The sequence below is a fragment of the Sapajus apella genome, unplaced genomic scaffold (genome assembly GCF_009761245.1).
Source record: "Sapajus apella isolate SASKATOON/1434 unplaced genomic scaffold, GSC_monkey_1.0 scaffold18, whole genome shotgun sequence".
NCBI classification, from domain to species: domain Eukaryota; kingdom Metazoa; phylum Chordata; class Mammalia; order Primates; family Cebidae; genus Sapajus; species Sapajus apella.
This window is the reverse complement of record NW_022436958.1, coordinates 8,345,625-8,368,264: the sequence shown is the minus strand read 5'-3', so window position 1 is coordinate 8,368,264 and position 22,640 is coordinate 8,345,625. Positions and strand designations below refer to the sequence as shown.

At 39.6% G+C, this 22,640-nt stretch overlaps 1 protein-coding gene and 1 pseudogene across 15 annotated transcripts in view; one reads left to right on the top strand and one right to left on the bottom strand.

Annotated features, from left to right (window-relative positions):
* Window positions 1–3,103: 3,103 nt before the first annotated feature.
* LOC116556886 lies at window positions 3,104–3,351 on the bottom strand (annotated as a pseudogene). The gene has a single exon (XR_004271226.1). The product of XR_004271226.1 is annotated as an NADH dehydrogenase [ubiquinone] 1 alpha subcomplex subunit 3 pseudogene (transcript).
* Window positions 3,352–4,616: 1,265 nt separating this feature from the next.
* GTDC1 (glycosyltransferase like domain containing 1) overlaps window positions 4,617–22,640 on the top strand; it is a 419,157-nt gene continuing 401,133 nt past the window's right edge. For 5 of the 14 annotated variants that reach the window (XR_004271221.1, XM_032286219.1, XM_032286224.1 and 2 more), the window contains exons 1-2: window positions 5,288–5,376; window positions 12,513–12,518. The gene's annotated coding sequence lies outside the window, so the exon portion shown is untranslated. Of the gene's footprint in view, window positions 4,934–5,287; window positions 5,377–12,512; window positions 12,519–16,550; window positions 20,688–22,640 lie in introns of those variants that run through there. The other 9 variants (XR_004271222.1, XM_032286220.1, XM_032286221.1 and 6 more) reach the window with 5 other exon arrangements.

Genomic DNA, 22,640 nt, shown 5'->3' with positions numbered 1-22,640 from the left:
GTTAGGTTCTTGCCACATCTCAGGAATAAAGTGAACTTTTATTACCTTCAGAGCAAGGAGTCACTGCTGTGACTGCTTTTTGGTCCATAAAGCATATCAGATATGTCTTGAATATATTTGTTTTCCCCTCAGTATGGAAACAAAAAATTAGACCTGACGGGAGTATTTAAATGGTTTTTAAAACTCAATAGTATTCCAAAATATAAATGGCCTTAAAAGGCAAATAAAATACACATATCCTTTGCACACTTTGAGTTGTACTGATTTTTATAGTCTGTAAGTTCACTGCCTCCCTTTCCTTACTTCTTACCTCCTCGTTCTATAGAAACTCTTCTCTTGGAGTTCACATGTGACATCTTGTTGCTAAGTATACTAGCTTTTCTTTCATGCATATTCTTCTTGGCCTTTCTGCTACATTTGACACTATCGGCTCTTTCCAACCAATATTGCCTACCATCCCTCTGACACACTCAATACTCAATCTTGACATTTTCATCTTCCTTGCTAGCCCTGCCATCAACCTTGCTTACCTCACATCACCTCCTGCCTGAATTATCATGCAGGTTTCCATCTGGTCTTCCAGGTGCTAATCTCTCCTTCCTCAAATCCAGAATGCCAAAATGACTAATCTTCCAAATTATCTATCTATCTATCTATTGAGTTGGTTTTTTTTTTTTTTTTTTTTTTTTTTTTTGAGACAGAGTCTTGCTCTGTTGCCCAGGCTGGAGTGCAACAGTGCGATCTTGGCTCACTGCAATCTCCGCCTCCCAGATTCAAGCGATTCTCCTGCCTCAGCCTCCCTAATAGCTGGGATTACAAGTGTGCGCCATCATGCCCAGATAACCTTTGTGTTTTTGTAGAGATGGGGTATCACCGTGTTGGCAAGGCTGGTCTTGAACTCCTGATCTCAGGTGATCCGCCCACCTCGGCCTCCCAAAATACTAGGATTACAGATGTGAGCCACCATGCCTGGCCCAGATATCCATATTTTAACTTGACCTCAAAATCCCTTCTTACCCGAAAGTCCTTACTTACCTCCCCTGCTTCCTTTCCTTCGCGTTGCTCCTAGTTCCGTACACTGCAGACACACTTGGCTTTTTTATAGTGTGAAATGCACAAAGTTTGACCCCTCCTTAGAGCTCTACACTGGCTTACTATCTACCTATTACTCTTCTCTGGATCATCCATGACTGGTTGTTTCTTTCATTCAAGTGGTAGTTTAAGTGTTCCTCAGAAAGGTCAGTCCTACTCCTTTCACATGCATTCTGACACGTTTGCACTTTATTTTCTTCAGAGCACTTGTTACACTTATAGTTGTATATCTACTTGTTCTACTCTGTCTCTCCTGAACAGAATGTAACCTCAATAGGAACAGGAGCTTTTTATTTTACTGCCTTACCTCTAATACCTAGAATGGTGCTTAAAGATTAATAAAAATGTGTTGAATAATGAACTTTATAGATCATATCACTTCCAATCCATTCGACAGTATTTTTCCATGTTTCTATATAAACATACCATCCAGTTCACATATGTTGTTCTCACTGCCCATGGAATCTACTCTCTATGGTGTCAGGTGCATTGAACTTTTTTCTTCAACCAGGTTGTAAGCTTTCGTCGTCAGAGGCTCTTCCCTCTTTGTACTTTTCTAGGCTTCCACATCTAGCAGAGTTCTGAGTAGAAACATACTGGAATGCATTTGGCACATATTTAACAAACACTTATTGATTTATTTCCTCCTGTAATATTATATACTGTATTACTGAGCACTTTTGTGTCAGTGGGGCTAAAGTAGAAATAAAAATAAGCTGACCGACCATAAAACACCAGCAGGAACAGGAACAAGGGAGAGTTTCCTTTTTTACCTTCTGATTCTATTTAAACAGTAAACTACAGTTTTCTGGAATGAGGTTGTGATGATGAGGATCCACCTTGGGAAAATATCTGGCTTCCTTGTCTATCAAATGAGAGGCTGTACCAGTGAGTGTTGATTATCTTCCAACTCTAAGGTGCCAAGATCTTTATATCCTGTTATTGACTCTTGCCACAATCCTAAAGTCATCTTGGATTTCATTCTCTTCTTTCATTCCCACACACACGCAGGGAACTAAGTCTTTCCTTAGTTGTATTTATGACCAAATATTCTTATAAATTCTAATTGCTTCATCAGAACCTGACAAGCTATGGTCTTCTTGTCTTGTCCTCCTCTCCCCATCCCAAGTCTGCCCAGATGATTTCCTATTAGAGTAAATATCTCAGGCTCAAATTTAGGCCCTTTATCAATGATCCTACTCTGTTATTTCAGCTAGTTTTCTGTTTCTGAAATGAATCTCCTGTTTTAGCTCAGTGGATCTCCTACCTTTTCCTCGTTATTGATGTGCCTATTTTCTTCTTACCGCCTTTAAGCAATTTCCTTTTCCTTTTTTCTCTATAAATAAACCTAAATTCTGAATTTCATTTTTTTTCTCCTTTTCTGTTGTTAAGAAGTCTTCTCTCAGTTTACATGTATTATTTTCCAGTTTAAAATTGGAAATTTACAATTGAATCCTTCATTAATAATGTTGGATTATCATTTTGTGTTTCATATTTTACCTCTCTAGTGATGTAATTTTCTTGGCAACAGGGACTTAGTAATTCTTACAATTAGGCACATCCGTTGTCACTACTGAGGATGAATGCATTTGATTGGTTCATGGCTCAGGAGGTCTGGCCAAAATTGCCTGGATCATGCAGATGAACCCTGACTGAGATGAAAGTTGTGCAACAGGAATCCTTGAAACCAGTGAGACAAAACAGCTTCTGACAAAAATACCTTCCTAGCTAGTGCCAAGTGCAATTTCATACATTACTCAGACCATGCAGGCAAAGCTGCAAAGTCAAAGAATTTTGATGTTAAATAGCTTTATGTAAGTGTTAACTATTAATATGAGCCAGATGCTGGCAGGTATGTGAGACAGAAAGTCTGAGTTTGAATTCTGGTTTTGTTTCCAGTTAAGCTGGGTGATACTGGCTAAACAACTTACCCTCTCTGGGCTACAGTTCTTAATCAAATTTAAAAAAATTAAAAAACTTTTTTCATTTTATTTTATTATTATTATTATTATTTTTTGGTTTTCACATTTTTATTGGGGGCCGAGAGAGGGCCCGCCTTGGTCAGTGGAGGTGCTCACAGGTTCTTCAGCCACTCCAGGCTGGGCCCCTGGGGGTCCTGGGGGTGGCTGGGTATGTCGGGCATGTTCCCATCATCGCGGACAGGCACTGGGTAGTTGTAGGGTGTGGCCTTGTTGATCATGACAGAGTACTTGAAGTAGGGGCTGATTGGGGGCAGAATTACAGTTGCGGCCATCTTGGTCTCGGCGGTGGGGGGGATTTTTTTCATTTTAAAACGAAAGGATTAGACTCCCAATTATTTTAAGGACCAGATTAATTATAAAATTATGTCATTCTATTTTCAAATCAATGACATGGCAGCCATAACTTTTGGGATTTTTCAGATATCGTGGTTCAATTTAGAATTTTTCCATTTTCCAATGGGCTTATCTGGAAGTAACCACATGATAAGTTGAGGAGCTTCTTATGACTTATGATAGGGTTATGGTTTCTACTGAATGCATATATATTTCACACCGTCCTAAAGTTGAAAATATTGGAAGTCAAGGACCATCTGCTGTGTTGCTAGACTTAAATGCAATTTTGGCTTACAATATTTTTAACCTACATTGTGTTTCTTGGGAAGTAACTCCATGGTAAGTGGAGAGCATTTTGTACTTTATTCTGTGTAATGGGATTTACTAGTTTCATGTGTAGTCAGGAACACTCACTTTCAGGTTTTGGCATTTACTTCTGTTTCTCAATTTGTGTGAAAGTGAATGGACAGATGGTTTATTAGGCTTTCAAATGCTTACAATGCTGTTGTTCAATTCAACAATGGTTTTAAACTTTGAATGTCCACACAGAGCTGGATTTTGTTTGGAACGGAAGATAGTTTCAGCGCTTCAATTTAAGGATAAGAATGTTTACTGACATAACTTAGCGCAACTTTGGATATAACTACAAAGGCCTAATCAATTTCCTTTATTTTGGTATGTTTCTTAACTCATTTCCGCATCACAGCCTAACTCTTCCAAGTTGCAGTTTCAAAAATGAAATTACTTAATAAACAAGACATCCAGTTATATTTGCATCTTTTGCCTTCGCTAGACTCATTTAACCTACACCCTCCTTCCATATACAAAATCCTTTACTTCAGAATCACGGAAATTTAAAGGAGGAAGGGACACATTCTTCACTTTACATGTAGACAAGAACACCTAGGACTTCCTGGTACTCTTTCTACTTTGTATTTTATAAATAAAACAGCTGAAGTGAAATTAGGTCGCAGGGAAAAAACATCCAACATTTGTGAATTTTAAGCCCCAGTGGAAAATCCCATTCCTTGAAATTCAAGTGGCAATGAGAATATTAGTGCATAAGGAAAGTATAGCTGGAATTATGCAAGTCAAACGATGGTCTCCACGGCTGTCGCTTTGCTTTGTGATTTTTAATTATTCAATGTGACTCTCTTCGTGTAAGTGGGACCGTGAACATGCAGCTGTTGAATACTCAAACTGCATCAGAAGTGTGTGGAGTAGTCAGAACCGAAAGGACGCGAAAAATGGAGTTAAAGGAAAGCATAGGCCTTGCCAGGAGGGATCCGAGGGGGTCTAGAGGTAGGGAAATTAAGACGCATTGGCAAAGCAGTTGCCGAGGAGGTAGGGGCTGCAGAGCAGGTAGAGGTGTCAGCAAGGGAGCCGGGAAAGCGCCGGGGTCCTGAGGCCCCAGCAGGCAGGGGAGAGGACGGGGAAAGAAGATGCAAGGGGCCAGCTGGAAAACTGCGGAAGGAAGCCGAGGTCCACCTAGTGAGCAGCACAGACCTTCCAGAAGGAAAGAGAAGGTAACTATGCGAGCTTAAACGGGACGAGGAGGTTGGGGAAAGTGTATGAAGAGTATGAAAAAGCTGAAGGGCCGGACGGGGTGTTGACGACAAGGGAAAGGGCCCGCAGGGGGGTGGGAGCGGAGAGAGGCCAGGGGACAAAAGGCAGGTGCCACCAGCCGAGCCCGCGGGCCGGGGCGGAGCTACTCGCGCGGGCGGGAGCTGCCGCTGACTTAGGGACCCCGCGCCGGCAGAGTCCCGGCTGCGCAGGGAGGCGGAGCCTCGAGTGCGTGGGCGGGCCGATGGGCGGGGCCAGCGCCTGACGCGCCCGGAGGCCGCGGCGGCCGCGGGCCGGGAGGGGCGGCGGCATCGCGGCGGTCGCGGGGGAGGGGCACGGCGTCAGCGCGTCGCCGGCTGGGCTGCGCCGGTGGCCAGGAGGGAGAGACGAGGAGGAGGAGGAGGAGGTGAGTAGGCTCCGGGCTGGGGAGCCGCGCGGGCCGGCAGGGAGGCGGGGAGCGCGGCCCCTCCCCTCCCCGGCGCCCGCCTCGCGGGGCCGCGCTGCGCGGAGTTCCCAGAGGGGCAGCAGCGGAGGCTGCGGCGCGGGGAGCCGGGGGCGGGGGGTGTGGGGGAGGCGGAGCTGAGAGCCGAGCGCTTCCCGGGCGCACGCGCTGCACTCCATGCGCAGTAGTCCGCCCAGCGCTCGGAATGAGGCGTCCAGCCCGTCGCGTTTTGTTCCTTCTGCAAACTGGCAGGGTTCGAATTGCATTTTCTTGATGCCTACACGTCGTGCGTGCCGGCTTTCCGCAGCCCGGCGCTCCGCTTCTTACTCGCGCTGCCTGCGAGGACGGGTGGGGGCACGTCGCCCTCGCGCGGGAGAAGGGAGGCCGGGCGCCCGGGGTTGGCCTGAGTTGGCTGGGATGCCTCGCCGACCACCAGGCTGCCCGGCGCTTGGCGCCTTGCAGTGCGAGCCCCGGGCCTTCCTGAGGGTAACCTTCGCGTCTGGCTCCTGGTCGCTCTCACTTTCTAGACCTCCCCAGTGCCCCACTCCCCTCTGCCAGCCGAGTGTGAAGACCTCACTGTGTCCCCCTCCATCCCTTGTCTGAGGATTAAGCACCTAACTTCCCGTTTTCCTCGGGATCCAGACACCCCGTTCTGTCCAGGTGGAAAGGTTCTCGGAATTTAAGTCTTGGGAATTCAGCAGCAAAATTTAATACTTTAGTCCCGAAGCTTTTTTTTTTTTTTTTTTGCCTTCTCTCGCACGTACAACTCTTAGAGTCTTCTGAGAACTCTGTGGCATTAGGTTATCTTGAGATTCTTAAGTTAACTGCCTTGAGGCCCTGTGATGGCAGGTTCAGAAAGAAGGCTTTTACAATTTTTCCTCCACCCATATCGCAGTTTGAAATGGAAAACGTGAGTTGATGATTTTCCACGCGAGATGGATTTCAGTTGGCAGCCCCCGGCCGCCGTGGCTCACCTTGATTATTTGGTGCTACCCCGGAAGTTGATTTTAAAGCTAAACATAGTGGTTAGGCAAAGGAGCTACTGAAAAAGAAGCTCAGTACAATTCAATAGAGCCATTCTATTGGATTCTATTAACTTGTTTAACCTTAAGCTTTAACTATGACAGGAGTTTCACATAGGAACCCACATACCAAGTGAAATATTGAATTTTAATTAGTGCGTTCCAGGTCTGACTTGGATTAGATCGGCTCCCACTCCCTTTTGGTATACATTTTCCTCAGGATCCTGTACTGAATGTAATGGAAACAGTTTTAGTATTGAGGGTTTAGAGGAGTACGTCTTGAATCGCGAAACTTTCTTTGACATACTTGAAAACAATGATTAGATAAAATTTGAAGCATGATACTTGCAATAAGGCAGGAAATAGTGATTTTTTTGACATCACCAGTTTGCAAAGATGGCTTCTTTACTCCTGATTTGAAAATTGTGTTGACATTTTAATCTTATGCATCACAGAAGTACAAAGTTTTCGATTTGTAAGGGACCTTGCAGTATAATCCAATCCCATTATTTTACAGAAAAGTTGAGAATCGAAGACAGTTTCTTGATGAGATTTAGTAGGAGCCGAATAGAACTAGTTGCCTTAATTAAATACTTAACTAGGTAATTCAGACCTCTTTTATTCTTGTACTAAAGTTTGTTTGATGATGGTATCTTAAAAAGCCAAGTAATTGGCTGGGCGCGGTGGCTCACGCTTGTAATCCCAGCATTTTGGGAGGCTGAGGCAGGTGGATCATGAGGTGGTGAGTTCGAGACCAGCCTGGCCAACATGGTTGCACCCGATCTCTACTAAAAATACAAAATTTAGCCGGGTGTGGTGGCGCGTGCCTGTAATCCCAGCTTCTTAGGAGGCTCAGGCAGAAGAATCGCTTGAACTGGGAGGCGGAGGTTGCAGTGAGCCGAGATTGCTGCATTGCACGCCAGCCAGGGCCAGAGAGTGAGACTCCCTTAAAAAAAAAAAAAAAAAAAGTAATAACTAAATTTTAATATTTTTTCTCAATTTATGATTTGAACCCATTAGATTAAAATGCCATAAATTGTTCATAGTTAGAAAGTATTTACATTCTATCAGTTTTAACATTACTTTCCAGTTTTTTGAATTAGTAATTATCTTGCCCTTATAATCGATTCATATTTTTGATTCAGATAGCCTACATCACTTCCAGCAGATTGGTATCTTAAGAGTCTTAGAGCTATGGTGTATATAACCTTGATATTGTTATGTGTCACTTAATGACAGAGGTATATTTTGAGACAAGTATCCTTGTGGGAGCATCATAGAGTGTACTCACACAAACCTACATGATGTAGCCTACTTCACACCCATGTTATATGGGTATAACGTATTTGTCCTGGGATACATCCATGTTCAACATATTTCTATACTGAATAATGTATCAAAACGTGCCTAAACTTAGAAAAGATTTAGTAAAAATATGGTATAAAAATTTTACGGGACCACAGTTGTATATTCAATGTCTTGTCCACTGAAATGTTATGTGATGCATTACTATCACTTAGGAAGGGAAATCCTTTGATAATCTAATTCTACCATGCCCAGCGTCACATTTCTAAGTGAGGCTCAGATGCCTGAGTCCTGAAGTTCTTGCTGTGGTGGGATGAATTTTTTGCATCCCAGAGCACAGTGTTTAGTGTAGACATTTAGTAAATACTTGTTGGCCTGTATGCACTTTCCTGGTAGGCACTTCGTGAAAGATCGGCCATGTCTTACTCATCTGTGTATGCTCGTTGTCAAGTGTAGTGGGTACTCTTTAAATGCTTGTGATCTTGTTGGGCTTAATCTGATTTTTGAAGGTAGCAGTGCCTGGAAGTCCTGAATCATGATATAGTAAACTTGAAATAACTCAGTTCCTTTTTTGTGTTGAACTAGATACTCTGTTAGGTATCAGGTGTTAGATCTTTAGAAAAATTGGGGGACGAAACTTTTAACACTGTAAATTTTGTTCTTTAACTTATGTTAGTCACTCTGATATTGGGAAAGAACATGACTTAAATTTAGGAATAGAATACCTTAGGTGAGCTAAAATAATGCAACGTTTCCATGAGAGCAAAGTGTGACAATATGAATTGAGTGACCCTCTGATTGTTACTGTAGGCCACATTTTATAATCTTGGTTTCATTTTACGAGGATATGTTTTTCAGCATGTAGACTTTCGTAAGGAATGTGACTTTCAGAGTTTGGACTACCTTGGCAAACTGTCCTAAATTATATTTTAAACAGCTTTAGTTTGTATTTGACATGTTATGCTTCTTGTTGGTGTTACATAAAGAACACTGTGAATTCTTTTATTCTTACCTCTTCTTTTTTAAATCGATTAGAATAGTGTGTTTTTTATTTTTATTTATTTATTTTTGAGACAGAGTCTCACTCTGTCACCTAGGCTGGAGTGCAGTGGCGCTATCTTGGCTCACTGCAACCTCTGCCTCCCAGGTTCAAGCAATTACTCTGCCTCAGCCTCCTGAGTAGCTGGGACTACAGGCACATGTCGCCATGCCTGGCTAATTTTTTGCATTTTAGTAGAGATGGGGTTTCACCATGTTGCCCAAGCTAATCATGAACCTGTGAGTTCAGCCATTCCGCCTGCCTCGCCCTCCCAAAGTGCTGGGATTACAGGCATGAGCCACAGTGCCTGGCCAACTTTTATTTTTTATTTTTACTTTTTTGAGGCAGATTCTTGGTCTGTCACCCAGGCTGGATTGCAATGGCGTGATATCAGCTCACTGCAGCCTCTGCCTCCCTAGTTCAAGTGGTCTCCTGCCTTGACTTCCTGAGTAGCTGGGATGACAGGAATGTGCCACCATGGCTGGGTAATATTTTTTGTGTTTTTAGTAGGGATAGGGTTTCGCCATATTGGCCAGGCAGGGCTCGATCTCCCGCCTTGGCTTCCCAAGGTGCTGGGATTATGGATGTGAACCCTCTGTGCCTGGCCTGGTTATTTTTTTTAAAAATTGAGGAAAATTTTCAAGCTTTTCTTTTGGAAAGTACCAGCCAACACTCCATTCTTTGAATCGCCAGGGTAAAATTTGGGCTGAGCAGATGCAGAGCCAGTTCCATAGGCTGATTTCTATTTGAACATGTAGAGTCATATGGGTAATAGCCTTCATAGTGCCATCTTTGAACTACGTTCTTTTTTTTTTTCTACTAATATTATTACTGAAAGCAGTTGCACAGTAGAGTAGGATGGCGTTTAATTTATAGGAAGCAAATCATCTCACATCTATCATTGCTGGTTCTGATGTCAGTCTTAGTCTGTCTGGCTTACCAACTGCCAGATCAGTCTCTTCCACTCAGACAGAAGATATTTAAGACCTCTGTCACCTACAGTAGGAAGGATCTGGAATTATTTTGGTGCCCTGAGCATCTATTGCTCACAAAGATATGCTATCTCACCATGTCCTTGGGATGTGCTCAGTTTGCCTGCAAGATTTTCATTTTTAAAGCACTTTTCTCATAAGGAGTTTTAAAATAATGGCAAACAACTTGTGTGTGAGGCATCTAGAATATTTCAAAATAGTTATAGATGGAGTTAGGATATAGAATCAGGCAATTAGTAAGCATATCTCTAGTGCTTTTCCCCTACTCTGTAGGATCACACAAGTCATTTAAACAGATGATAATTTTTTTGAGTATTTAAAAAATAACCAGAGAAGGAATTCCACAGTCTTTCCTTAGTAAGTGATAAGTAGTCCAGGGAATTGATGTTTCTTGTATGGTTTCTTTTTGCATTCCAGGGCCTTTGTGGAACTGGGACCTTGTCTTAAGCCTGTTTAGGCACCCTAACAGCCTGATCTCCCTCTCCTTCCTATCTCCCCTACCCTTAGGGAGCAGGGACCCATTCTTGTCCATAGGTAGGTGGTTAGGGTCTTTCAGAGCCAAGATCCTGTGGTACTGTTTTCTGGACTCACGTGAACTCACCAGATTGACCCCGTAGATACTGAGATCTAGGCTCCATGGGTGTTATAATTTGAACTTTTTGAGGGTCAACTTTTCATTTGTATTAGGGACTCTATGACGCCCTGTATTCACCCAGTCATGAGTTAGAATGCCTTTCCTGACTAGCCTGCTGTTGGGTTCTTTGCTTTCTTACAGGGGACACTTATGGGTGTCTCCAATAAATTGGTGATTTTTATGCAGTTCAGTGGTAGCTCATTATTTTCAAGTGTTTGATCTTCTGCCTTTTTCTTCTCTTGATTTTGAGCTTTCATTTGATCAGATATTGGGGTTCTCACAACGCCATCTTTGGGTTCAGTTAATTTGCTGGAGTGACTTACAGAACTCAGGGAAACACATTTACTTGTTTATTAGAATGGATATTGCAAAAGATACAGATGAAGAGACATGTGGCGCAGGGTATGGAGGAAGGGGCACGGAGCTTCCATGTGATCTCTGAGTGCCCTGTTCTCCAGGAACCTCCATGTGTTCAGTTATCTGGAAGCTCTCTGAACCAAGATTTTTTTTGTTTTTTTTTTTTTGTGGAGGCTTTATGATAGTATTCCCTCCTCCAGGGTATAGTATGGGACCCTCTATGGGTTGGGGGTGGAGCGTGGGAAAAGCGATTAGAATTGTGGAGCCTTTATGACAGTATTCCTTCCTCCAGGGTATAGTATGGGATCCTCTGTGGGTTGGGGGCGGAGCGTGGGAAAAGCGATTAGAATTGTGGAGCCTTTATGACAGCATTCCTTCCTCCAGGGTATAGTATGGGGTCCTCTATGGGTTGGGAAAAACAATTAGAATTCTGCCTTGGGCCAGAAGAAAGTCAAAGGCTGTCCCCTGAGGCCTGACACACCTAACATTATACCAAAAGCCTGAATCAAGGGCTGTGATAGTTATGAGCCAGGAACTGTATGTGGAATCTCTCTCTCATCTTTCTCTCTCTCTCTTTGTGGGTGTGTAGAAAATAACATCACAGGTATCTATTACACATTCCTTGAGCATGGTCATTATCTATCTTTACCTCTAGACCACGTGTACCCCAGGGTTGGGACTGAATCTGTCCAGTTCCTGGAGGTGTCCTTAGCACTCAATACAGTGCCTGGCACATAGCAGGTGATAAATATAGATTAGATGTAAATTTCTCACGACAGTAAGTTCTGTTATTAGTGTGGGAAGCCAGTGTTCATATAGAAGTTTAAAATTCATTCCGGAAGTTTAGACATTTCATTGCCATCATTAGTACTAGAGAGTCTGTGTGCTTTAAATTATAGGCTTATCCATATGAAAAATGGCATCATCAGTCACCTGACAGGACATTTAATTAAGAAAAGGTACATTATTTTCACTGTGTTGTCTTGTAAGGCATTAGACATTTCAGTTTTTCTTGAATTTGATTAATATGTATCTATTATCTTATATTTCTTACAATTAGAAGTTTTATTATGAAGAAGTGAGTTTAATGGCCCTATTTTTGTTGATTAGTAATTATATACTAAAGAGTAAATTCTCATTAAAAGGCCCTTAAATGCCTGCTCATACAAAAGAAAGACCTCTTTGATTTTGTTCTCTATACAATTCCAGTTATTGTATTGAGGTAAGTCGTCAAACCCTTAGTAGTCTAAATCTTTTATTTCGTTTCAGAACAGTAGTCGTGTATCGAACACCCAAATTACTATGTCTTTAACGAGTAATGCAGACACTCTGTATTAAAAAGATAATGATCATAACTTTTTTTGTAGAATTTCTTGTGCTGGTTTTTTAAAGAGGACTTTTGAACTAAATTTCCCTTGAAGGCCAAAATCTTATACTTTTAATGGTAGTGGAGTATGTGTATGTGTGTACGCGCGAGGGGGTGGTAATTTTTGTAGTGGTATTTTTAAGTGGACAGTTTACTGATTATGTGGAGGTAAACACTTTACAACTCTAATAGAAAACTTCAATTATCTGAATGAAATGAGGTACATGAAATTAATTCAGATAAGTCAGGGAATCTTTAGTGGAAATGATGCATGTCAGGGGATATGATCTCAATTTTGATTGTTTTTCTTTTCCTATATATCTGTCAGCTGCTTTTACATTACTAGATTGTGATTCTTTTAGATCATGTTAGGAATCATTGCTAGGAGGAGGTAAAGTTGCTCTATAGTTTTGTTTTTTTTTTGCTACATAGGAATTCAGAGTGTGGTATTCTCTGACGAATGTAATTGCTCATCCTTCCTCCATACTGCCTGCTGTTTTAGGTGGTATACCACAGCCTTCCATTTTGTCACCTTCCTGTCAAACGTGCGTGGGGACTCCTTAAGTGTACAAGTTTTTTTGAAATTAAAGCCACACTCCTCTGTTCAATCTCAGGATGTTTATAATTCCTAAAAGTTGAGCAAATTGAGATAGATAAACCATGATTCCTTCTCTGCCCTTTTTTGGGTTTAAATATTAAGTGGCACTTTTGCAGTGTAGGCCCTTAAAATAGAAACAAAAGGTTGGGACATGATGCCTAATCATAGGTTCTAACTTGAAAATTTTGTGGATTGATTGGAGTTTTAGGATGATTATCTGCTGCAAATTACCAAGGTTTGCAGCATTCCTGGGCTCATGGCATCTGAAAGCTGTTGTGTAATCTGTAAAGAGCCTGTGTAGGTGTGATGACATTGTATTCTAGGCTTTTTTTATTTTGTTTTTTAAATAGAAGCAAGCTTGTCTCAGCTACAGAGATGTGTGCTGACACCTTATAAGTGAATTTACTTTTTTCTTTTCTCAAAGCACCTGAAAACATGGCTCATTATTTTCAGGGTGCACCATCTTCCTTTTCACCTCTTGGTCTTTAAGATACAAGATAATTCATATCTTGATTACCTTGAGTAGGTGAGTATGATATCAGCAAGCTCTGTATCCAGACCTTGTGAGGAATTCCTAGGTCATTGCTTGAGGCCTTCTTAAATGTATGCAGACAGTGTGACTGCAGTTTTTGGGTTTCACGGTCAGTCCAGACTGATTTTGACTTTGTACCATTCATGAGCAGCAAGCCTTTGCGGGGAGTTAGTTGGTAACTGCTCTGAGTTTCAGTTTTCTCATATAAATGGGGGGATTAGTCTTTCTTAGTATTATCTTTTTTTTTTTTTTTTTTTTTTTGGTAACTTAGTTATATTACTCTATTGTCATTTTCAAATAGTGTGAATTAATTATCTAAAGTGTATCATTTTAAAAGGAAGTAGGTTTTGTACTTTTTGAAGACAGAGGTAACCAAATTAGTAAAAATCTTTCCAAATAGAGGTCTTACTCAATTGACTTTAAAACCATAGAAGACTCTTGTAGTTATCAGCCTGTTTATATGCAAATAATACACTCCTGTGTGGTATAGCAAGGCAGAGTATGTGTTGTACTCTGGAGTCGGACAGACTTGTGTATCGATGAGTCATCACTTTCCACTTGGGTGACCTTGGGCAAGATACTTTACCTATTTGATTCAAAGTTTTAGTTTGTAAAATTAGTGATGAAGATTTAAAGAATAGAGATGTAAAGAACAATAAAGGGTAATAAGGATAATAAAACGGTGGTTGTGAAGACTTAAGAGGAAGGTATGCAAAATACTTGGTTATGCCTGAATCCAACAAATAATGAATATTGTGACTTTAGACAAGTAACTCACCTTTGTTCATTATGATGTTCCTTATCTGTGGTATAAGTATGCAGCTAACTAATAGGTTTAGTATGAGGATTAAATAAGATTATACATGTAAGTGCTCACTAAATATTAATTGTTATTATATGAACAAATTAGACCAATTTTGAGTTCAAGAATTCATGTAGATATTTAGTATATTATATGGGGGATATTCATTATGGATTTGGGGGTGGTGACTTACTTATTCATAGCTCTTAGTGTTTCTTTAAGATAACGTTCACAAATTGTGGTGTACAGATCCCCAGGAATATCTGAGACCCTTTCAGGAGTGTCCATGAGGTAAAAACTATTACCATAGTAACAATAACTTTTTGCCTTTTCTGCTGCTTTGACATTTGTCCTGCTGGTATAAAAAGCAATGATGGATGAAACTAGGCATCCTAGAAATTAAATGGCAGTAGGATCAAACTGTACAAGTAATCATGGTATTCTTCACAGCTGTGCATCACAGAAAAAAAGAAAAAGCCACTTTCACTTAAGAATGTCCTTAATGAAGTGATAACAATTGGTAATTTATTACATTTTGACCTTTAAGTATACATTGTTTTTAATATTTGGTGTGAAGAGATAGGAAATATTCAAAATGCATTTCTGCTGCATATCCAGAGTACATTGCCTGTCTAGAGAAAAAATCCGTATGTGATTTTTTTTTGAGTTGCTAGTGAAACTAGCCAAATTTTGCATGAAACATCATTTTTACTTGAAAGAATGAATACCAGACAAACTGTGATTATTTAGACTTAGAAATTTGGCAGTCATTTTCTTGAAAATGAACAAAGTGAGCCTGTCACTTCAAGGAAAACAACTGACAGTATTGTTGCCAATGATAAAATTCAAACTTTCAAGTGAAAATTAAAATTTCAGAAAACTTGTGTTACCTGCTGTGCCATTGTCAGCTTCCCAGTACTTAAAAGACTTTCCTGATGAGATGCATGGTGATTTTAATGAATGTGAGTTTTTGTTATTGTATGATGAATTTTGTGAAGATTTGTAATATCTACATATCTCAATGAGCCAATATTTTCAAAGTGACCAGTGTTACAAAATTATGGGTAAAAGATCTTTTCAAAAAGCAGGTAACAGAATACAAAGAATTCACGTGTATGAGATTCTGTATTTTGACTAACCCTTAAAAAACTCCTACTTGTCAAGTTTTGGTGTAGTATCAAAAAATAACATCCACAATTATCCGATTGGACTACTAATACATGTACTTCTCTTTCTCTCACTACATATTTGTGTGAGGTCATTTTTTTTCATATAGCTCAATCAAAACAACATAGCACAACAGATTGAATGCAGACAAGGATATGAGAATCCAGCTGTTTTCTGTTAAGCTAGGTGTGAAAGGAATTTGCAAAGCTTTTATAACAACATAATTTTTTACACAAAGCTTTTTTCTGTTTTTGAAAGCAATAGTTTTTCCTAAAACGTGTTGTTTTATTACATATGTTATTACATTTTTAAAATAAATTGATAAATACTTTAACTTTTTCTAATTTAATTTCAAAAATGGTGAATGTTGTTAATTATAAGCCACATATACAAAAGCTCTTGGGAGTACTCAGTAATTTTTTTTTTTTTTTGAGATGGAGTTTCACTCATGTTACCCAGGCTGGAGTGCAATGGCGCGATCTCAGCTCACTGCAACCTCCACCTCCTGGGTTCAGGCAATTCTCCTGCCTCAGCCTCCTGAGTAGCTGGGATTACAGGCACGCACCACCATGCCCAGCTAATTTTTTGTATTTTTATTAGAGACGGAGTTTCACCGTGTTGATCAGGATGGTCTCGATCACTTGAGCTCGTGATCCACCCGCCTTGGCCTCCCAAAGTGCTGCGATTACAGGCTTGAGCCACCGCGCCCGGCCGGGAGTACTCAGTAATTTTTAAGAACACAAAGCGATCCTAACTAAAGAGATGGAAAACTGTTTCTTTGAGGGAAGAAGTCTAGATTCATCAAATGAACAAAGTTCTAAAGTTTTAGTCTTTTGAGTATTCCTTTGGAATATGGACTTAACATGCCTCTAGTCTCTTTTCCTGCTTATAGGAATGTATTAGTGGACTACTGTGACATTTTCCAAATATTCATAGGGTAAGAAGGTTTTTGTTTTTAAAATGGATGCTACCTGTGTGGTTGCTATGCCAAATTGAGATACGGTTAATGGTCATTCTTCGTGCTTGATACCACTCCGTAGGTTGTGAGATATACATGCGGTTTCGCAGCTGTTCACCATGGCACATTACTTCAGGGTTGTAGTGACTCTCATTTTTCAGAAGAGGCAGGAGGATTTCTTAAGCCCAGGAATTCGAGTCCAACCTGATCAACATAGCCAGACCCCATCTCTACCAAAAAAAAAAAAAAAAAAAAAAAAAAAAATTAGCCAGGGGTTGTGATGCGCACCTGCAGTCCCAGCTACTCGGGAGGTTGAAGTGGGAGGATTTCTTGAGCCCAGGAATTTGAGGCTGCAATGAGCTATGATTGTGCGACTGCATTCAGCCTGGGTGACAGAGTGAGACTGTCTCTTAAAACAAACAAAAAACCCATTTCTTTGAAGTCCATACACTACGCTAATCTGTCCTGACATTTGTTAAGCTATTTTCTAGTACCGTCAATCTACGATTTATGAGTGCATTTGTGAATTAACTATCTGCAACAATGTAATATGAATTACAGATGGGTTCTGTAGTGCCATTAATAATATGAGCATTTCAGCCTCATTATGGACTAATTAACATCTTTTTTTTTGTGGAATAATACTTTTGACTTCTAGAAATCTAGCCAAATGTATTTCTCCATTGCAGTCCAGCAGTGGCAGGAAACTCTCCTTTTTCCCTCACAGCAGAAACAGGGTTGTTAAAGGTTTAGTGACAGCACGAGAGGTATTTTGAAGCAGTGCTCAAGAGACATAGGTATCTTGGGCATCCCATGTGGGTGACGAGTGATAGGTAACACTTTCAGATGAAACAAGTACAGAAATTTTGGGCCAACTAGCGATGGTGGAGGGAAAAAAGGGACATTCTGGAGGCTACTTGGTTGGTGGGGGGTGATATATTCTCATTTGGAGCAGATGCTAAAAAATCAGAGATGCTTTAAGTTGGGTGTTTCTAGGTTGGGGAATCCATCTATATAGATACAATTTTCTAGGGCTCTTGTTATGTGAACTGAACTCAAATAACAAAATGATAGCCAGTTGGGAACGTTGAATGAGTCTTTGGCCAGAAGTTTCAATGTAAAAGAAAAAGTGATGAACTTCGGGGGCAATAGTGACCAGAGGAATAGTAGAAGCCAAGAGGAATGTTGGAATTTGCAGACTGTTCACAGGGGGCCCAAAACAAATCCACCATACAGGATGGCTGTTAGAGCAGTGATAGAACTGATGATCAGCTGGCATAGTTCAGTCAAAGAATGCTGTGACTCAGCCCATTGCCCAAGTGTCTCTGGCAGAAAATACAGACTTTTCAGACTGATGTCTAGTACAGGAGTCCATTACAGAGAATGGTTGATAAAAAGAAATTCAGAACCAGGAGAGTTTGGGGAGATGGAGCAGGCCAATGTTTGTGAACTGGAATTTGACCTGAAGGTGAGCTCCTTGTCCGCTTGCTGCCCAAAGTAAATATTAACACGTTGTACTGAGGCAAGACTGAGCCAAAAGGGAGAGTAAAGTGACTAGAGCTGTCTGCATTGGAATAACAGGTCTGGCCCAACAAATACTTGTCAGTTGAATGGATAGAAGTAAGACAGGGAAACATAGTCTTTCCACTTAGGTTCTTTGTGCAACATACACTAGATACCATGTTACCTACTCATCAGAAAAAAAAAAAAAAAAAAAGGGTTGGCAAGCTTCTCCTGCAAAGGACCACACAGTAACTATTTTAGTTTTCATGGATCCTATGGACTCTGTTGCACCTACTTAAGTTGGCCACTGTAGCATGAAAACAGCTGTACAAAAATACATAAATGAAAGAATATAGCCATGTTCCAATAAAGCTTTATTTATGGAAATGGAAATTTAACTTCATATGATCTTCACATGTCACAAAATGTTAGTCTTCTTAAAACACTTTTTTTCAACCATTTAAAAATATAAACCCATTCTTAGATCCTAGATGTACAAGAATAGGTTGCATACTGGATTTCAGCCCCCAGGCAATAGTTTGTTGATCCATTTCAGGCAAATAAAATACTATCAGTCATGATGCTGAAAGCTTAGCAGTGCTGAAATAGATGTTTTCTAGGACAATGCTGTTGGTGACATTGTCTTATTTTATAGGTGACACTGAATTTAGTTGTGACATCTGCAGCAGGTTCAAATCTCTCAGCTATAAAACAAACTGGATACTTCCTAAGATTGTCATCTATTATGCACAGAGAGCCAAAATCCATTACTGAAATTGTCTTGGTGAGCCGCCTGCTGGGTAGGCAGTGATGCACTAGTAAACAAAGGAGTTGAAAAAGAAGTCTGGCATATTTTTTGGATGACTGGCAGAGTGTGACACCAATATGGCACCAAGCCCTCCTATGATTCCAAGGACTTCAGGACTGAAAAAAAAAAAAAAAAGAAAATTTTTTTGGTGGTATTGGTTGGTATGGTTGAAGTAAATTTGAGCTTTACTTGGGGAATGTGTATTGTATTATCATTCCATAATGATATGTAGTAATTTCTTTGCTAATCAAACTTTAAAGATCTTATATTTATGAAACTTTTATAGTTATCACCTTTTAGTATTGGGTTATCTCACTCTAAGGGAAATACAATGAAGAAAAACATCTGTTTACTAAATGGGTTGATTTCAGGACTATGATTTTCACATGGAAGTGTTTGCTTAGGGGATTCTTGAAATTTTGCCCTGATCTAGAGTATTTAAAATATGTTTCTATTTGCAAAAAACTACTATACTCAGAAATTTCTGGGAAAAGATCCTTTTCAGTGAACTCTTCAATAGTTTGCAAAAAAATCATACTGTATAGTATGAGTGTGAATAGAATAGTTGAATTCATAAATTAATATTTTTAGACCTATTAACTAAATTAAATTCACTTTAAATGATTTGGTGAGCAGGTATGAACTGAAAATAAACCTATGTATTTTTGTTTTTTAGAAGTATTGAATCAGAAGAAAACTAGAACATGAAAGTATTCTCTGAATCAAATTGATGTTTTATTTGGTTGAGAGTCCTTGCTTTTGGTATACTGTTTATACTAGTAATAGAGGATTTGAAAGCAGTGCTGGGAAATGAGGTGGGTGGATTCTCTCAATGTTGAATCCCGTTTTTTTCCTCAGTGAATCTTCAACATTTAAAAATCTCAGCATTCAACACAACCTCTACAGTCTAGATATAAACCATAGATTACTTTTTGTATAGTATATACAGCTCATCTACAAACAGCAAAAGCTTCCCTCATGACTTATCTTGAAATCTTTATTCAAAGAATATACTATTGAGTGTGTCAGTGTGCCACTGCCACCACTGCATGTTTTTGGTCAGAGTGCAGTGCAACTAACATTGCCATCCTGCTAGGAAAAAGATCTGCAGGTTGCTGGATGTTGGAAGTTACATGTATCTAATTTACAAGTCAGATTAGAGATCAGAATCTTACAATAGCTTTATGTGGAATTGATTTCATTTCATGGTTTTTAAGCTGTTTTTTTCATTGAAGCAATGCCTGTAACTGAAAGACAGGTGTGTTGTAGCATTTGAATACCTTAAACTCTTTTGAACTGGAAAGAAAGGGATGTTCTGGATTCGAAAACTCAGAGATTTAGAATTAAATGCCATCATTTATTTATTGTGCCATAATTGAACTACCTTGAGAACTGAATTTGGAATTACTGTGATTAATATTTGGAAAGCTTTGCCATTTTCAAATATGTCACTTTAGGAAGGACGTGTGTGTGTGTGTGTGTGTGTGTGTTTATTTAAATAGAGCAGCAATCACCTTTTTACCTTATAGTTAAAATAAATTTAATAAGAAATATGTGGTTTTAACATTGATGTCCCATTCTATTTAAGAAGTCGATCGTGGCCTTTCTGGAAGCCTTCATTAAGGGGAAAGGGACAATGAATACTATAGATTACAGTTTATTTTTTTCCTTTTAAGGCAAACCATTTTCAAAATATAATAATGCCAATGAATATATAAATATAGATTGATAGACTGAAGTTATTTTAAGTTTACCTGTCTATATTAAAATTGAGAGCCATCTCATAAAAGTGAGTATAAAAAATTGTTCATTTTAGAGTGCATAGTGTCATTTAATTGAAGTTGAGAACACAGTTGCAAAAAACCATCTTTTAGATGGTTCTTGAACCATTACTTGATTAGTTGAATATAATCAAGAAGAAAAATCCAGATGTTCAAAACTAGTTTTGTATCAGGTCCAAAGAGTGTTTAGTTTTATCCTCCTCTACGCCATTGTCTCATGAGTTCTCATGAATTGCTTTCTGAAATGACAAAACATTGGGATTTGGAAGAGCCTTGAGAATTCATTAGTTTTATCTTTTTCTCCAGTGTGTTTTACAAAGGACTCATTTAGTCATGATATTTATAGGATGTGAGGAAGACAGTGATCCTGGCTTTCATGGACTCCAGAGAAGATTTTGGAGAAAAATTAATGTGAGTTAAGGGTGTAGTAGGTGTACATTCATTTTATTGTTCTTTTTTTTTTAAACCTTGAAGATCTTACTGCATACCAATTTACTGTATTCATTTTAATATAGGAGGGACTATTTAAATGAGTGCCTCTCTAATCACCTTTCCCTCTAAACTCAAAATCTCTGGTTAAAGCTGCTTTTCTTTAAAGAGAGTCAGAGGAAATTTTTTGAATGGAGAAAGTGGGGCTATTTCAGGCATTGGGAAATGAGTAGAATATAAAAGGGAGAATGAGATCTAAATGTGTCATGATAGATAGTAAGATTGTAGATGAACACTGTATTTTGGGGTTGATAAAGGTGCTAGAGTAAGTATAGCAATGCAATAGAGTGACTTGTTATCATTATGAACTATTTAGTGAAAGTCTCCTATATGCCAGACGTTAAGACATTTTGCATAAATTCTAAGGCTTTCCAAAATCTTGAAAGCAGGTGCAATTATCCCAATTTCCTTATGAGGAAACAAGTTAAATGGTGAATACAGAGGCTTAGAGTAAGAATTGAAATAGCAAATCCTACAGCTAGTGGCTTATTCTGTGCAGAGACCTTTTTCTGTCTGGTGATTGTCTGATAAGTTATTAATAAATAGAAAAGAAATCTGAAAGGCCAGCATACATGTAGGAAGGTTTTAAGATTAACAGCTTTTAACATGAGTGACTTCATGTTGGTTTTGTAGAATGACATTGGAGCCTCCTTGAGAAGCAGTGACACACTTGCAGATATTATATCTGGACACTAGAACTCAACCATCTAATAGGTTGCCTTTATTAGTAGTAAAGTAGTGTATAGCTGCACTTTCAGGTGTAGGTGATGCCATAGTACAAAACGCATATACAGAAAGCAGGTGATCATGAGCTACCACAGAAACTGGTATGTATCATAAGCTGAATTGGATCAACTCCAAATAGAATCTGCAGACAAGTACTTGAAAGAGGGCTGATTCAAGCAGTCATCTGATACAGAGCTGACTACCAAACAGTTTGGGATGCAGGGATGATAACTGAATAACGGTATCATGGAGCTTATTAAAATGAGAATTATAAATGTTTACAGGCAAACAGCTCATAAGCAAATGAGACAGTTGGACAGAGGTAAGAAGTAGGAGGGATATTCAAGAGTGAAGTATGATAGTCCTACGAAGAGTTTTACTCAAAAAGGAAGACACCTTGGGAAGAGAGAGCAGAAAAGTGATTTAGAAATAGGTGTTACTGAAATATGCGAGTGAGCTGCTCAAAGATTGCTGGGAGACAGAGAAAATACTAGATGAGAGAGAACAGGTGATCTTTAGCATGAAGTTGTATTCCTATCTTATGGTGGTTCAAAGGTGACCAGCTAGTTTAGGTAATGGCTTCCCAAGAAAAGACATGCTGATTGTTCCCATTTGTTCTGTGAACTTTTATGCATGTTTCTGTAGGCTGGACTTATATCTTATGATATCGGGCAACTTGGATTTGTGATTTATAGTCTGACTTAGGCTCTAAGTTTGTCATGATTATTATCGATACTACTTTCAGCTTTTGGGCAGGAGATTACGCTGTTTTACCCTAACTGGCTATCCTTGCCATCCTCTAGAAGTAAGGTATCAGATGTGACTTTAAAAATTAACTTTATGGGCTGTTTTGATGGCTCATGCCTGTAATCCCAGCCCTTTGGGAAGCTGAGGCGGGTGGATCACCTGAGGTTGGGAGTTCAAAACCAGCCTGGCCAACAGGGTGAAACTCCATTTCCATTAAAAATACAAAAATTAGCTGGGCATGGTGGTGCGTGCCTGTAATTCCAGCGACTTGGACGGCTGAGACACAAGAATCACTTGAACCCAGGAGGTTAAGGTTGTAGTGAGCCGAGATCACGCCACTGTACTTCCAGCCTGGGTGATAGAGTGAGACTCTTTCTTAAAATAAATAAATGAAATTAACTT